This window comes from Anolis carolinensis, chromosome 2 (assembly GCF_035594765.1).
Source record: "Anolis carolinensis isolate JA03-04 chromosome 2, rAnoCar3.1.pri, whole genome shotgun sequence".
Taxonomy (NCBI): domain Eukaryota; kingdom Metazoa; phylum Chordata; class Lepidosauria; order Squamata; family Dactyloidae; genus Anolis; species Anolis carolinensis.
In genome coordinates, this window is record NC_085842.1 from 295,800,372 (window position 1) to 295,818,588 (window position 18,217).

The following is an 18,217-nucleotide window of genomic DNA, read 5'->3' on the forward strand; positions in this document are numbered from 1 at the left end:
TAGCAAACCCAAAGCAGAATATACCAGGGCTTAAGTAAGTTTTAGATTTTATATGATCTTACTCAAGATCACTAGCCCACTTTCCAATTCCTAGGCTGTTACTGAATCATGGAAGAGGACTCCAAATCTGGCATGAGAACAGGCCATCCCAAATATCACAGGGATCCATGGTCAGGATGTGGCAACTGTTCTTTTTGAAGTCAGTGTTGAGATGTTCATTTAGCATACAATGTTTAGCATACATTGCTATGGAAGGAGTAGTACATGGAAGAGTACTAGGACAGTGGAGTTTTGGTGAATTCCAAAATCACACTCCAGATTTCATGTTAAATAAGGCCTACTCTTCATGCCAGCAACTCTGTTCTAAGACATTCTACAGAATGAAGGGAATAATTAAAGTGTTGCCCCCACCTGTATTGCATATCTATAAGCCAACTGTGCTATGAGTTGAATCCAATCTTGCCTGAAAATACTTTGTTCCCTCCTCATTCCAGCGGATAGGACAATATCCCTTATAATTCCTAAAATAGCAGGCTAGAGTAGGGAATAAGGACAGGTTGTGTGGTGTGCACAGGTGCCATCACTACCTCCAAGATCTGATTTCCTGAGCTGACCCTCGCTATCTTAATAGCCCTGGTTGAATCTGTGTTTGAATCCATCACACAGATAATAGGAGTCTCCTTCTCTTGAGGTTTTCAAGCAGAGGCTGGATGGATACCTGATGGGGGTGGGCTTTGATTCTGTGTTGCTGGATGGCAGGGGGTTGGACTGGGGGTCTCTTCCAACTATATGATTCTACGATTCTAGGGTAAAATCTGTTACTGTATTTGAAGACAGTAGACTATCTTTGGAATCAAAGCAATTTGTATAGTACACATAGTTCTGTCTTCCAACAAAGGAGTTATGCCAGAGGGCATTGAAACTGCTATACCAAACATACCAGTATCAGCCACCTGAGATGGCTGTCACACCCTAACTAATAGCAGGGCCAGCCCTGGACACCAGAAATGTCAAAAAATAGGCAATTTGTGCAGCAAGGTACTAACTTTCAAAAAAGTTAGTACCTTACTGCAGTGAAGTGGAAATGCTGGTTTCAAATTCAGGTGCGATTAACTGGAAATGCTGAGAGGCCCTGGGCTTTTACTAGGTGGGAGGTTTTGCATTCCACATAGTCTGGGTTTGACATCTTTGAGCGTCAAGCTAGACCAATCCAGGCAGAAGACACCTGAGTGCTTGGAGGCAGGAATGTGCTTCGTCATGATGAGGTAATCCTTCCACAACATCACAGTTTTCTCAGGAATGCAGCAGCTCTTGGGAGCTCTCTGTTGAATCGATATTATTTGTTGATGTTCTATGGGTTGATAGGCTATCTGGATGCATTCCATCTATAAATGTGTTTCCTTTGTACCTTTCAAATGCTTGTTTGGTTACTGATTCACATTCAGAGGCATTGCAATCCATCCCATCATTAGCTTGGAAATAATTGGCCAATGGTGGAAAGGTCTCATTCACTTTCTGTCTCACTTTGCAAGGATGTGTTTAATTCTAAAATTAGATTTCTCAACAGTAAATCCAATGGGATAGCAAGATGCAGAAAGTAGATAATCCTTGAAAAAGAAAGCAACTTGCAAAATCAGATCACAATGGTGGATGGCAGTAAAGGTGGAGGAACAGAATTTGCTGTATTTTAAGTATAAACTAATTAATCTGCTAAAGTACAGAACTAAAACACTGTGGGCAGCTTCTGAAGTGTGCATGGGCTTGTTTGGAAACATTTTGTCTTCAGCTAGAATTAAACTTCCATGAAGAACATGTTAAAAGCTTATCACTAGAGAATAAAATTTCAACAAGACCCCAATGGAGAGACTCTTATTAACTCCCATAGAGGGAAAGTGATTAGCAGACACTGCTATCAATTTTCTTTCACTTATACTTTATCCTTTAAATTAAATACTGGTATGTTTAATATAACTTCATCCTGTTGTACTAGTACAATGATGGGGAGATGAGGAAATCACAGCAAGGTTTCCAACTCAACTTTAAAAAGGAAAAATTACACTATTGCACTCTTCTATAGCCTGTCATATGTTTTAGACCAGGGGTCCCCAAACTTTTTAAACAGGGGGCCTGTTCACTGTCCCTCAGACCATTGGATGGCCGGACTATAATTAAAAAAAAAACTATGAACAAATTCCTATGCACACTTCACATATCTTATTTTGAAGTAAAAAAACAAAATGGGAACAAATACAGCCTCAATGTTAATAATAATAATAACCATCATCATCATCATCGTCATAAAAATAATAAAGGGGGTGGGAAGAGACCCCTTGGGCCATTTAGTTCAACCCCCTTCTGCCTTTATGCACCAAAAGCACAAACAAAGCACCCTGACAGCCACTCAGCCACAATGTTTTTAATAATAATAAATAATAATAATAGGGGCCGGGCTGTGGCGCAGGCTGGTGAGCAGCCTGCTGCAATGAATCACTCTGACCATGAGGTCATGAGTTCGAGGCCAGCCCGTGGCGGGGTGAGCACCCATCAATTAAAAAATAAAAAATAGCCCCTGCTCGTTGCTGACCTAGCAACCTGAAAGATAGTTGCATCTATCAAGTAGGAAATAAGGTACCACTTATAAAGTGGGGAGGCAAATATAACCAATTTACGACATTGGAATGAGGAAGTGCCATCAGAGTGGATGATGAAGTAGCTGCTCCCCCTTGTGGCCAGAATCGAACATCCCCTCAGGAGAAGGTTAAATTGCCTCTGCGTCTGTCTCTGTCTCGGTTCTATGTGTATGTGGGCATTGAATGTTTGCCCTATATGTATATAATGTGATCCGTCCTGAGTCCCCTTCGGGTGGACAAGGGCAGAATATAAATACTGTAAATAATAATAATAATAATAATAATAATAATAATAATACATCACACAGTCCTAAATGCTTGAGAAGTGTTTGACTTGTGATTTTGTGATTCGAAATCCATAACATATATCTCATTTGCTGTGTTATACTGTGTCTTGTGTCAAAAATAATAATGATATAATAATAACAAAGAGGGTTGGAACAGACCCCTTGTGCTATTTAGTCCAACCCCCTTCTGCCTTTGTGCACCAAAAGAACTAGCAAAGCACCCCTTAAGAATTAATAATTAATTAAATAATAATTAAAATAGCATTATAAACAAGCAAAGCTTTGGAAGGCACGCACCAGGTGAGGGAGGAGACAGAAAAGGCATGCACCTTTCCCTCCTCCCTCATGCCGCACACGCCTTCCTTGGTGGAGGAGGGAGCTTCCTCTGTGGGGGCCGGATAAATGGCTTCGATTGGCCGCATGTGGCCCCCGGGCTGTAGTTTGGGGACCCCTGTTTTATACTGAATGTTTCATTAGATACAGGCTGCATTAATATTATAGAATCTCACTTTATTTTAACTACCATGGTTAAAGGCTATGGAATTATAGCAGTTGTAGTTTTAGCTTTAGCTTCCTCTGCTGGAGAGTGCTGGTGTCTCACCAAACTACAACTCCCATATTTCCATAGCATGGAGCCATGGCAGTTAAGGTAAGGTCCAACTGCATTAATTTTACAATGGAGATACACACAAAGCCAAACATATGCAATGGTGAGAACCAATAGAGATGGTTGTCTAAAATATCTGGAGATACCAATATTGGGGAAGAAATATCACAGTAGCCTTTAAGTTCCCCACCCCATTAATCCAACATTGAACTTGCTTGCTTTTTCTTCTAATTGGGCTTTCTAAGAATGCATCATTACATTTCTCTCTTTTTCATCATCTTATTATTTTTGGGAGAGGAGGTTGACCTGAGAGCATAATCTGATCTACTGTTTTATCATTTTGTTTTACACCCTGATAATAACTTATGTGTGTACACGCATGAAAAAAGATAAATAGAGGTTTTGTATTTGTTCTGCATTTCTTGCAAGAAGATTCTGAAAAGCTGGTTTGTCTATAATGGACATATAGAGAAACCCACACGTCAACCTCTGAACTTATCAATTCATGTGGGAATCTTGTTTCTTATAAAAAAAAAACCCTCACCATGAATGATTAGCTTATACAAAAGAAAAGTAAGTTAACCTCATGCTTCAGGATTAGGTTTGGAAAAGGAGAACTGTGTTTTGAATTCCTCTCTTTCTTTGGCCATGATGCACAGATAGTCTTGGAATGCAGCATTGGCATTTGGTACCTGAGTATTTGGATATTTTAAAGAAGAAAGAACCACCACAGCAAATACCCAACCTCCTGAAATATTTGCCCTTTGTGGAAGAGCCATATCAGTACTTACGTCTTCATTATTTTAACTGCCAAGGTGGAGAGAAATGTTTGTGGAATTTTCTGCCTCATATGCCAGAATGACTTGGGTGATATTGGATACTAGGCACTTTGAGTTGTGGGTGGAGAAACACCATTTACTGCTGTTCCTCAGCAGTAAAATACCTTGCTATGAAAATGCCATCTGTGTTCTCTGTCATCCAAAGGAAGAAGAAACCCATCCACATTGCCAGTGGAGTTCTCACTTCTTAATGTCATTTATCTGAAGTAAACCCTAATTGCCTATAACCTCCTCATTCTCCTTCAAGAGTGTGACATTTTCTATTTTTGAACATGAGCGACATGGGCGGTGCTTACCTCCAACCATCTGGACAACTGACGCAAGACGAGGAAATGCAAGGAGGGAGCTAAAGAAAACAGGAAGGTCCCATCTCAATCTCATGGAAATCCTGATTTTTGATCATATTGACTGCTACAAAGCATATCTTCCCTCCACCCATCCACAACCCTGGCTTTTTGTCCCTTGATTGATACTCACACATATCACAGAGCAACTCTAAAGTATTTGAAAGGCAATTGATTTCCGGAAAGAACATTAGAGTAGCATAAGGAAGACATATAGCTTGATGTATTAGTCTGGAGAAAAACATCAAGATCAACAATTGTTTATGTTGCTAAAGGAAGTAAAGTTTTGAGGTAGTTAAGCTATAAATGGAAACGTACACTGGGAGAACAAGATAAAAGAGGCTTTTGAGAAATCCATTATGCTCATAATTCTTGTTGAAGGGCACAAAGGCAGACACCATCAACAGTGTATATAAGGTATCAGTTATTTGTTCATGAGCAGATGTTGCTGAATAATACAAGAGCACAAATGTAGATGGAAGACTAAACGAGGACTAGACCAGCCCCAGGCTGCTCTGGGCAAATTAAAATTTGAGCCATTCATTGTGTCTTAATATGTGCTGCACAGAATAAGAATGGTACATTAAATTAGCTAGGGTTACCTTCGGAGCATTTTTCTCTTGGTAGGGATGGATGTTTACTAATGACCATAGGCTTCTGGAAAACTTTCAGAAACAAAAATCTATTGATACATTAGGTGGACGGGGTTTGTACATCTTTGCTGGTAGGCCAAATGATATTTTGAAAGGGGAAATAATGCCTTTTGTGTTGTAAGCATACTAATTTTGTCAGAAAAATGGGCAGCAGTGGCAATAGTAAGAAGGAACTCTTGAAAACCTTGAGAAGTTTATACAGTCCACAGACCATACATTGCCCACTGAGGCAAAAGCCGTGGAAAGGCTTTTTTCAGACATTTTGCCAGACAGAGTGGAGAATAGTGAAATAGATGACCTAATATGCTGAAAGATTCAGATGTCTATTTTTTGTTTTCACTTTTAATGGATTTTAGTTCTCTTCCTTTACAACAGTGAATGGCATATTGTTAACGATATAGGAAGGTGTAAGTCCAACCTATGTTTGTGTAAGTCCTATTTTTGGTGGTCACAAAAGTCAGAATTCTTTACTAAATAATTCCAGTGTCCAAACATTCATCCCAACACACCTTTTAACATCTATAGTCTCCCAGCAACACAGTCAATGAGAAGCATCAGGGCAGTGGAAAAGTGCTATTTTTATTTTGAATGTACAAAAATTATATCTTTCTCCAGGAGCTTTGGAGAGTGGGCTCCAAAAGATGTATTTCCAGCTATAGGAACATAGCTGGATGCTCTGCTGCTGCCATGCCAGTCTCCACAAGCCAGTAAATGCCCCCATGTTGGGGGCACTGCTGAAGGTAAAGTTGTTTTTTGGAGAATGGTTGAAGGTGGAGATTTTGTTAGTCTCCTGTTTAAACAGACCATATAAGCTGTGATATCTGTTGCCTCCTGTTCTTCACATTAGTGGCTGTTTCTGACTTCATCAAGCATTTTTAACTGAGCATGACCTATTTGGTTAAATTCTGCCCAAGATAAAATGCTCTCCCAGGGTCTTGTTGACATCAGATTTCTAAAAGCCAGCTGTGTAGCAGCCATTGTTCAGTTTCAATGCTTTTTCAAAGCACATGGAAATGAATTTCCTCTCTGCTTGGGCCGAAGGATGTGCTGAATGACAAGGCTTCCCCGCTCCCCTCCCAACAACAGCACAGCGCTCTGTCTTCTTCTAGATTGGCCTGATAAGTAGCCTTGTATTTGTGTGTGAAAGGAAGGGAAACAGGAATTCCGCTAGGAAGGGTGACAATAATCTTAGCCATCTCAGCACTAGCTCTGGACAGATGTTCATGGCAGAAAACTGCTAAAGGGCTTCTTTCAAATCTTGCAAGGCTGCCAGAAATTAAGTTTACATTTATTTTGGTTTGCATTTCCAGCACTGTCCTGCCTTAAATAATAAAAATAATAATGAGAATCCTTGCATACAAAAGTTCTGTGTGTGCCAAGTACAAATCAACTTATCATGTTCAGCCATGAAAAAACAGGATCTTGCAACAACAGAATGTGCAGAATTCTTGCACTGGTTTCCTGGAATTAAGCTGGAAAAGCCCTCTCTACATGCAAATATACACACTAAAATGCTCTGCACATAGCATTTACAAAGATCTCACTCAGTATGTTTGGGGAAGAGTGTGTGGGATGCTGTTGTTTAGTTTTGCATCTCAAGTATAAACTGTGCAGAGGTTTAAGTTTATTTTATTCAAAGCTTTTTATCCTGCTCTTCTGATGAAAATAGACCTCCTGTTTTCTACAAAGATAAAAAATAAGACAGTTCCCATCTTCAGATTTACAATTTTAAAAACACAGCACAAAGGGAAATGGGATTAGGAGTGAGGAGGGGAAAGAGAATCATGCAAACTAATTTTAGTTACAGAATTTTGCCTCCATAGAGCTGAATCTGAGCACTGCAGTAGAGCTGTAGCTTCCTTCTGATGTCCTCAGCAGTGACAGACCTCAGAAAAGATTCCAAGAATCCACCAGGCAGCATAGCTAGTGACCATGTACACCGAGAGATTATGGGATTAGTATTTCTAAATGTAACACTTCCAAACTTACTTTAAGTAATGGAATTTACCCTACATGCTCATGTATGTTAAACCGCTAAGCTGCCGAATTTGCTGACCAAAAGGTTGGTGGTTCGAATCCGGGAGGTGGAGTGAGCTACCACTATTAGCCCCAGCTTCTGCCAACCTAGGAGTTCAAAAATATGCAAATGTGAGTAGATCAATAGGTACTGCTTCTGTGGTAAGGTAATGGCTTTCCATGCAGTAATGCTGGCCACATGACCTAGGAGGTATCTACGAACAACACTGGCTCTTCAGCTTAGAAATTGAGATGAGCACCAACACCCCGAGTCGGACATGACTAATGTCAGGGGGAAACCTTTAACTTTACCTTGCTCATGTATAAGTCTAGAAATTTTAGTTAAAAAGAGTCAACTTATCCACGAGTCAATGTGAGTACTGTACTTAAACACTTAGGACTCATCCTCTTCTCTGAGTAGAAAGGCAAAAGGCAAGAGCCTAATGCCTCCCAGGAGAACCTTAAAGAAGCACCAATCCCCTCTACTCTTTCTGTTGAAGCACCACTTCTGGCCTTTTTAAAAGCCTGTGTTAAGAAATGACAGCAGTGGTCAGGGCTGGCTGAACCCTGTGGCAGCATTGGTGCTATTCCCTCTCTGAAGAATAACCAGCAACTTATTCATGAGTCATATCAAAATCCATACGTTTATCAGTTGAAAAAATCTGATTGATAAAAACAACCAGGACAGACTATGGCAATATATGACCACAGCAGCCAGACTACTATATGTGCAGAAATGGAATACAACAATAACGACAATGAAGGAAGGGATAAAAAAAGATGGACTTGTCCAAAGTGGACAAATTAACATGTCTATTAAAAGAAGGGGCATTGAAAACTTTTTTAAAAGACTGGAATCCTTTCATTTACTTTTTGCATGATAAAGAGAAAGGCTTGCCATTTCTGAGTTTTGAAGAATAAATTAAAGCTTTTTTGTTGATGTTATAACATGAGAAAAGGGTTAGTATAGAGAGGTCTAGAGGGTGAAGCATATGATATTAGCTTTCTTTGTGACTAGATTGGGATAGACCAGAGGTCACCTGTCCCCCCTTTTTTTTTACCCCCCCCAATTTTTATTTTTTCTCCCCCCCCCTTTTAAAGAGAAGGCTGTATAAAAAGAGAGAGTGCAGATAAAATCAACATTACATTAATATAGGATGTGTGTAAATATGAGCACCAATAGAAACTAAGTGTAAGCAAGATATTGTAAAGTTGAAAAAATAAAAAATATTGTAAAAAAGAGAGAGGAAATCCATATTTTTGGTTTGCCTCCCAACAATAGAAGAATGGATGGTTTAAGTTTTTAAAATAGCAGAAATAGACAAATTAGCAATGATGAACAAAGAAAAAACACACAAAAAAACTTTAGTAGGGACTGGGAGCCATTTCTAAACTTTGTAGAAAGAGGGAAAGGCTTTTATAGAAAGCTTCATAATTTAATCTGTTAGAATCTGTGTAGGGAATTTATAAATAATAACTATCAGGCCAGAAGGAAGAATAGGAAAATAATGTAATAGGAAGAAAGAATGGAATGAGATATGAATGTCGCCAACCCAAGGGATGGGAAGTCACCAAATTGGGAGGGGTGGGAGAAGGGGAAGGTATAACCGAATAGGAATATTGTATATATGTTGGTTAGTATTGTATTGGTTCATGTATATACGTATATATCTGCTTCATTGTTTTTATGAATATGTAAATTGAAAATAAAAACAGAATTGTAAAAAAACCCATAATTTGGGCACCAAATTGTGTCCTCAACTTATACATGTTGACTTGTATGTGAGTGTACATGGTACCTCTTTGCTGAGCCATTCTTGGAATAAGAAAGAGTGGCTGGTTATTCCTTCCTCTTTCTCTAATGAGCTCAAAAACAGCATTGGGGTTGGCAAGAATTTCTCTAGATTTTAACAAGAACTTGCCAATTGTGGATTTCTTCTCATATCCACACTAAGGATTATGTGATGCCATTCTACAAACTAAATATACATACAAAATAGATATTTTAGGCAAATGCTCATATAAAAATAGGGACCAGCTTGTCATACAAGATGTAGGCAGGCTGAGAGTAGGCCTGAAGATACCTGAGCCAAGCATTCTTTGGCTGATGAAGGATGCATGTCACCCACTCTCCCTATGCTGTGTGTTTGGGGGAGGGGGGCAGGGAGGTCATCCATATGTGAGGAATTTTTTCCATGTCATTGTTGAACATGTTTCATATTCCCTGAGCTCTTTTTACTTGGACCTCTTTCAGTTGAGTATCTGTTTTTGACTCTAAATTCTTGTTGAACCAGGCTATTTATAGTTTCTTCTGGTGTTTGTCACAACTCCTAAATATGGTGAGGTGGGAGCTGGAGGAAATAGAAATGGATGTGAAGAAAGAGATTGCATAAGATCCAATATTTCAAAGAGGAAAACTGGGACATATGTGGCCAGGCAACATCAGAGTGTGGTCAAGAAGATGGCAGAAGGTATTAATGGGCAGGAAGACACAAGCTAGGAGAGGCTGAAGCAGGATGCATGTGCCTGAGTAGACTAGAAAGGGCCCTTCCTTTTCTCCTGTCACCCATTCTGAATTAATTGCATGCAAAGTTTTCAAGAACAGAAGTAAACCAGGAGCAAAGGAGTAAAGTGATAGAAAGTGGACATTTAAAAGAAACTGAAAAAAAATGAGGTGCAGAGGATTACTTAGGACTGTCCTTGCTAAATCGGGTCAGTTGGAAGGAATAAAGTGGTGGGGAAAATGGAATGAAATGCTGTAAAAAAGAGCTTCAGGAGAACCTGATTGTTTGGAACAACTGCAGGATACTGTACTCTGCCTTGTCTTTTCAGATTCTTCATATACAGGTAGTCCCCAAGTTATGAACAAGATAGGTTCTGTATGTCTGTTCTTACATTAAATTTGTATGTAAGTTGGAACAGGTACATTTTTAAGTGTACCTCCAGCCATATATATATAGAGGGGGGGAGAGCTTTGGATAGCATAAGGAACGGTAACACCCCTGTGGTATTCGTTTTGGTGCCTATGCTCCTGTTCAGAAGATTTCATTGCACTTTCAATCCGTATGATATTTGGATTTTGAAAAATATGGCTTATTATGGAAACAATTATTGGTGAGAAAGCTTCAGTGGAGACACTTTTCCCCATAACAACTCTTTCAGTATTAGTAGGATCCTTAAGAAACCTCTTAAGCATATAGCATATAAACCTAACCTGTTGTTGAACATGACACCCCCCATTGGGATTTATAGCACATCAAGTACACCAAGTACACACATTCATTCCCCACCATCCAAAGAGTCCCCATGACCCTATGACGAGCCACAAGACCCAAACTTTCACATACACATATGTATTACATACACATATGTACCTTTTATGTGACTCATCTAAAGTCACCCAATGGGTTTTCAATGCAGAACTGAATCCTGGTCTCCAGAGCCATAGTCAAATACTCAAACCACAACAGTATACTAACTGTGTTTTATATTCTATTAAACTGTCAACAGTGAAGTCCAGCTTTTTACTCAGTCTGTGGTTATCTTTACAGTGTTGGAATGCATACCCTCCATTTTCCTGATTTGGCTGGAACAGTCCTGCTTAATCTTCTGTTGTCTCATTTTTTCAACAGCTTGTAAAATGTCCTAGTTTGTCTCTTCTCCTACATTTTCCACCTTTCTCCACTGCTGAGTTCAAAGTGCAAAAGTAGATTGTGCTCAATTAACTCTGCAGCAAGGAGAAAATAGAAGGTGGCAGTGTCTTATTATTTCCAGTATGTTCAGTAAAAAGAACTGCTAGAGCCTCTCCTAGTTTGGGTATTCCTTTTCCATCCCCACCCCCTCTTGATTCTATCTCTGGCTTAGGTCTCTGGACCCCCTGCTGTCAGTGATCCTGTTATTAGTTTGGTTTCTGTTTCTCCAGTTCCTGCGCCTACATCAGTAAGAGAAGACTTCTGCCTACATAGGTTGCTGTGACGACAGAGTTAGTAATTGTGGCAGTTATATACCTCCCACAGGCTCACGCCTGTATAGTGAATGCACTGATTCCGTGGTAGCAAAAACTGAATCCAAGCACAGAATAAAACACATATTTTTGTTTATTCGTTCAGTAGCTTCCGACTCTTCGTGACCTCATGGACCAGCCCACGTAAGAGCTCCCTGTCAACCGTCGCCACCCCCAGGTCCTTCAGGGTCAAGCCACTCACTTCAAGGATACCATCTATTCATCTTGCCCCTGGTTGGTCCCTCTTCCTTTTTCCTTCCATTTTCCCCAGCAACATTATCTTATCCAAGCTTTTCTGTCTTCTCATTATGTGGCCAAACTACTTCAGCTTTGCCTCCAATCTCCTTCCCCCCAGTGAGCAGTCAGGCTTGTATGGATTGGTTGGATCTTCTTGTGGTCTAAGGCACTCTCAGAATTTTCCTCCAACACCACAGTTCAAAAATACATATAAAATATGTACACTATCCAAAATGCAATATAAAATATACAAATGATGGTGGCTTTGTGGTATCATAAATCAGACATAGTTTGTAGGACTGGATGATTAAAATTATCTCTCTCTCTCTTCTTTCCAAATATCCCTTGATGTTGTTGCAAATTCTACAGATGCAAACTTCAGATCACAATGACAGACACAATGCAGGGAAAACCTAATACCAAGAATGGGAGACATGTGGCTCTTTGAGTGTTGTTGACTGCAACTCCTATCATATCTCACATTTACCTAAGCTCACTAGAACCAATGGAACTTGCAGTCCCAACAGCATCTGGGATCTCCATACATTCTACATTGTTATATTTGTGATTGAAGACCAGTAACATTTATTTCTGAACCCTGACCAGTTTTAAAAAGATCCAAGAATTAATTCCTTATAGAGCTTGCTTACTGATTTGATGTCTCCCATACTGAAAATTTGAAATCAAAATACTAAATTTCTGTTAACTGGCAGCAAGACAAGAGTGATGGAAATAGAAACATGATTGACAGTTAAGATTGACTTTTTTGACAGTAGATGTAGCAGATTTTTTATGTCATTACTATATTTCCAGTTTCAACTGAATTATTTTTAATTTAATTGCTGAATTAATTTACACACCACCTTTCCCCAAAAGAACTCATATTGGCTCCCAATCTTACATAAAAATACATAGCTAAAACTACAGATTACAAATACCTAAAAATCACAGTTAGAATTTTAATATAGTAAGAGACTCGTAACTGCAAAACTCATGTTTCACTTTCTTACCCCAGGGGGAAATGGTCTCTCTAGGAATGCGCTAGGTCCTCCAGGCTATTCTATAGTATACTTTCCCCATATGTTACCATTAAATTGCATTGGAGGACCTAGTAAATCCCTAGAGGATACATTTCCAAGGATCTCTAGATCCTCCAACACAGCTCTATAGTATGGTGGTAGCAGAAGTGAGGTAATTCGACAGTGTTTGATCTTATCCGCACTTTCACATAACTATGGTTCAGCCAGGAATGTATTCCCCCACAGATATATTTCAGATGGTAATTTAAACTATAAATTACAAATAGCTGATAAAATACAAGAAATGCAATACTAACAAACAGCGGTAAAGGACAAATTTACACATGTTTATTCTCCCCAAATTTGTACAAATATATGTATTTTAAATTGTAATTAAATGAAACAAGTATAGGGAACTGTGGTAGGAGAGAATCTGGAGTGCCACTGCTGAGAAAACTCTGCCACATATAGTAAGCCTTGAGGCCACTCTGCTCCAAAGTATCATAAGCAGAACTTTCCTGGCTAATCTTACATCCCCAGTGAATTGATACTGGAGCAGTGGTCTTTTAGGTACCTGTGTCCTGAATGACTGAGGTCTCCATACACTAACAGTTGCATATTGAATTGAGCCAAATGGCTCACTAGAATCCAGTGTAAAGATATCAAATCAAGATGCATATATTTAGTCCTTCCTGTTCTTTATAATCTCCGAACTTCTATTGAAGGAAACTGCAATAATTCAGCCAAGAATTTCATGAACTATTTATCTTACTGGTTTGCATATTGCTTAGGAATTAGGATTGATGACTTCTTCAATATGCAGAAATGATATTCACTGAGAAAGTGCTTAGTTTATTTTTGTGCTGTTCTCTAGCAGTCAGGACAGAATATTACAGACAGCCAAAGGCTTATCGGGTGTGACGAAACCATAAAAATGCTTTTTAAGATGCTTATCTCTACTGGTTTCACTTCCAGATTCCTGGTTAGCGAAATCCATTTTTTTCTGTACCAATTGCCTGGCTGCATTATAGTATAATATTCAGTAAAGTGAAACTGCTTGACTCAGTATGTTCCATTGAGTTTAATGAGGCTTATGCAAAAGTAAATATATATATAGCATTGCAGCCATAATTGAAACATATTGAAAATAAAGTATTGTGAAGTAGTTTTGCTTTTTTGCTTTTTTCCGGTATCTATAAATTTATACATATATCAATTGATTAATACGTTACTTTTAATCTATGTAGGTCATGCTAAATATGACAAAATTGCAGGGGACTATGTTTTAGTGTTTATGGAGTATGATTTCTGAGGGGCAATATTTAAGGGATGCAACATGTTTTGGGATGATGATGTATTCAAAAATATTTAATATATTTGTAGTATAATTAAGTAATGTCTCCTGGCCTGACCCCATCTTAACAGCCAGCCGTCATATCAGACAAAGGAATTCTGCTCAGCTGCCAATTAGGGTGCAAGGAGGATTTTTCCAACCTCCTCCCACCAGGGTCCTACTCCCACTTTATGCCCCAAGTAACAATTGAACAGACCACACACTGTCGCAGCTGGCTGTTAAAGTAGACTTGTAGGGATATTTACATAGTTATACAGTGAGATTACATAGTCGTACAACCTCATCACATGAACTTTCAGCCCCTTCCTAGGACATTGTCAAAAACGCAGCCAGGACGGAGCCTGCCAGAACCCATCACAAAATGCAGGACTACTTCGAGTGGGGCTCTGTGCTGGCTCTGTACATGCTGCATCTTGGCCCCTTGCTAAATACCAATCCCAAGAAAACAGGTGACTACTCGTGCTCTCATAGGACAAGCCAGGGATGGTGTAGGACCAAGCCAGGGCCAGATGGATAACAGCATGGGATGGCAAGAGAGTGATGCAGGGCACTGCCCAACTATTTGCCCCACTGCCCCATGAATGCCCCCACTGTTCCCTGGCTTAAGGGCCTCCATATGATGAGGTCCCTATTGAATGCAGCCATTTTGGAGGTTCTGAATCTGTAATTGCAATGCATAATGCTAGCCATATATCCCATTCCTCTTCATGATACCAGTTCCTAAACTGGATAAAATGCATCTATGTAAGTCAGAACCCTACTTTTTATCTTTGTGGAGCTATTTCTCCATGAGCGTTCTTATATATCAGATATATATTTCAGCAAATTTAATTTTTTTAACTAATTCCAATAGTTATTACATATATAATTCTGGACAGTCTTCTAAGGCCTGCAATACATTAGATGCACCACTTCCAGATACATTGTTTCTACTGTGCATTCAATGTGGTTACTGCCCATAAACAAAATTACTTTAGTTAAACTCTAGCCTTCTGTGAGGATATTAAAGGGCGCAAGTGGGATGAAGTGATGCAAAACCTAGAAACGAGTTTACTCACCTCTTCATCCCAAACAGGGAAATGACACACCCAAAGAACGAAAAGAGCCAAATATATCAAGCCAAATACTTCATAGAACATCAAAGTAGTAAGCCTACAAGTCTTTCTGTTTTTATCCCCAGCATTTGGTATTCAGAACAAAATAATGGATGCTAGATCTGTCTGAACCGTCACTACTTGAAGGAGAACCGATGCATGTCTCTTTGAGGACTGAGGTCTGCTGGAAGGACGGACCATCCTTTGTCTGCCACCTGTAAGAGCAATACACTGTGAGGACATGAGGAAGAAAGCCTCCTCTGCTGTGTCACCATGTTTCTAGAATACCCTCTCCACAAAGATCCAGTAAATGCCAACATGGGGTTAACTATGTTACTGGGTATAAGCATGACTTTTCATTAAAGCCTTTGAGCCTAACTGATTTTTTCCAAATGTGCATGTTCACTATTTTCAACTATTCTGATAGGTTTCATATTGTTAACAACATCTAATATGTTTTCAGTCTGTTCAAGTTAGTTTTTGTCTTAATGTTGTAGTTCTCTAAACTGTTAAAATTGGTCATATTAGTACCACCTCAGATTTTGTGATAAATGGTGAGATAGAAATATTTCAAAAACTAAAGAGAAAGCTAATCTTTTGCTGCATTTGATAGTTGATTCAGTGTGCGTAGGACCAAATGTGCATTTCTGCCTATGTTTCCAATTGCCTGTGTAATTACAGAACATTAGCACGTCAGTGAGATGCTATTCCATGGAAGGTTCCATTTAAGCTAACAGAGCAATACCTTTTCAATATGGTCATAACATATGAAATCACTCTCCAGTTTGATTTCCAAGCTTGGTTCCCTATCCTGTCTAAAGCTCTGAAAACATATGAATCTCAGATGAACATTCACCAGGAATTATATCTATGAATTAATTTGTTTATTTAGACTCATTAACCATGTTGCCTTTGCTAGTTTCTTGGTTGATTTCTTGCATTTACAGAAATTATCTCTTTGGAGATTTAATGCTTTGACTACAAATGTTCTACATTGAAAGCTGCACTACCCTGTTCCAGGATGTGCATTAAATAGGATGATGCTCAGTAGCAGGTTTATTACTCCATTTACATATATTTAATTTCCTCCCCCTCCTTTCTCTGTACAGGAAGAATTTCATGCCTAGAATGTACTTTCACACATGCACTAAACAAATGTGTTCTCAGGCTCTTAACAGCATGACTCTTTCCCTTCTCACTCCCTCACACTCACTCTTTAGATCCTAATAGAATTTGAAGAACTATTTCTAACACATTTCTCCTTTCTGCTGGAACCAGTAGCTTCCCAGACTGAAGCCAAAACAGATCGTCCATCTGGTTCCTTTGCAGAGGATTTGGACTTGGATGTGGTTGTTTAAATGTGATTTCAATTAACAGCACCACAACCGCTTTCCTGGAAAAGATAAAATTGGCACAGAGCATCCCTCATAAGATAAATAAAATATAAACAGCTTATACAGTGCCCTGATCTTAATAGGATCCCAATTCCAATGAGCCCATCAAATCGGTTTCTCTTCAAACAGGGCCTGGATCAGGTGTGCATTGCACGTGACTCAATAGCCAAATGCAGCCCACAGGACAGGTTGCATATTCCTGCCCACTACAAGCGTTTGACAGCTGCCGTTGTCACCTTTTAGAACAAACAAAAAGCCTGCATTTTCTGAGACATTTCCCTCTGCAGCCACACTTGTTCAGTGGGCAACATTCAGCTTGCTGAGTTCTAAGGTACAGAAATCATTGATTCAAATTTTTCAAACAAAATGAACTAGTTCAAACATTTCCTAATAATGTGGCTGACTGCTGTTGAATATTCATTCTACCTGCCCAGGTCTCTCAGTATTTACAAACATATTGATTTATGCATTTTGTTCCTCTGACACTGCCATGTCCATGACATTATTTTCACAAAAATCATGTAAGATCATTTCCAAGGAAGAGGGATAAGTCACATTTGTCCACATCAGCAAAAACATCAGTATGTCACTATGTCATGGGATTGAGAGGATTATATGCAAAGAGAACAGTATTGACAGTCCTGAGCTGTTTGAAGGAATATCAGTCTGATAAAAAAAAAATTTACATAAATAGTAGCTCATAATGCATTACCTTCTGAGAGAGTCAGAAAAAACTCTGTTATAATTTCAGTTCTCAAGTGCGCACTTGGTAATCCGCCAGATCCATGTTCCAGAGTCCTTGCCCTACACTCAAAACATTACTATCTAAATCATTAAGTACAGGTTTGTCTTTAAATCCTGCTCTTTTCTGGTATAGTGTACAACACTGCCTATGGCACTGATAAAATAGCTTTCAATGAATAGATATTCTCTTCTATACTTGAATCAAACTTTTGTTTTTTATCTCCAACAGCAAAATATCTTGGGTTGTCACTGCTTTGCCTATGTGGAGTGAAAATTAAATATCTTTCATCCATTCTAAAGCAACACCAGAGGCACTTCAAGTGGTCAGGTTTTGGTCAAAGGGCATTTAGTATAATTTTGTTCGTGTTTCTAAATACATTACAACTGTACTCTCGGTTTCACTTCTGATACAATAAATAATAAATCCATTCTAAAAATGGCATAGACTACATTAATGATCTATTGCACTGCAAACCAGCTAATGTCCAATGAAGGTACTTAAAACTAATAAATTTGTATTAAGAAATATGGTATAGATACTTACAAACTAGATTTTTTTTACCTACAATAAGGAGGAAAAAATCAGTGCAATTATATGCTTGCTCACTGAGAAAGAAGTTCCACTGTGCTTTACTCCAGTGTCATATAGTGGTTTGAGCAATGGACTATGACTCTGGAAACCTTATTCGATTCCCTGCTCGTGCATTGAAACCCACTGAGTAAACTTAAATAACTGAAATATTCTCATCCCTAGAAAACCTTTTGATTGGTTCTCATAAGTCAGAAATGTGTACATAGGATTACTATTGCTGCTTTAGGGTACCATTTGCTGATCCAATGAAAAAGAGGCTCTCGTTTCAATATGTTGTGCAGCATTTCTTCATCATAAAATTCTAACTCACTCATTATACTGAATCCTTTGATGTGTTCCACATATTTCATTAGATCAACAATCCAGCCCATTTCCTTGTTGAAATACATTGTACATATTAGAGT

At 38.9% G+C, this 18,217-nt stretch overlaps 1 long non-coding RNA gene across 1 annotated transcript in view; it reads left to right on the plus strand.

Moving 5' to 3' along the window:
- Positions 1-18,217, plus strand: part of LOC103277598 (uncharacterized) — a 39,490-nt gene extending 21,273 nt beyond the window's left edge. The window contains exon 4 of the long non-coding RNA XR_505525.3: positions 15,170-18,217. This is a non-coding gene — a long non-coding RNA (uncharacterized LOC103277598). The remainder of the gene's footprint in view (positions 1-15,169) is intronic.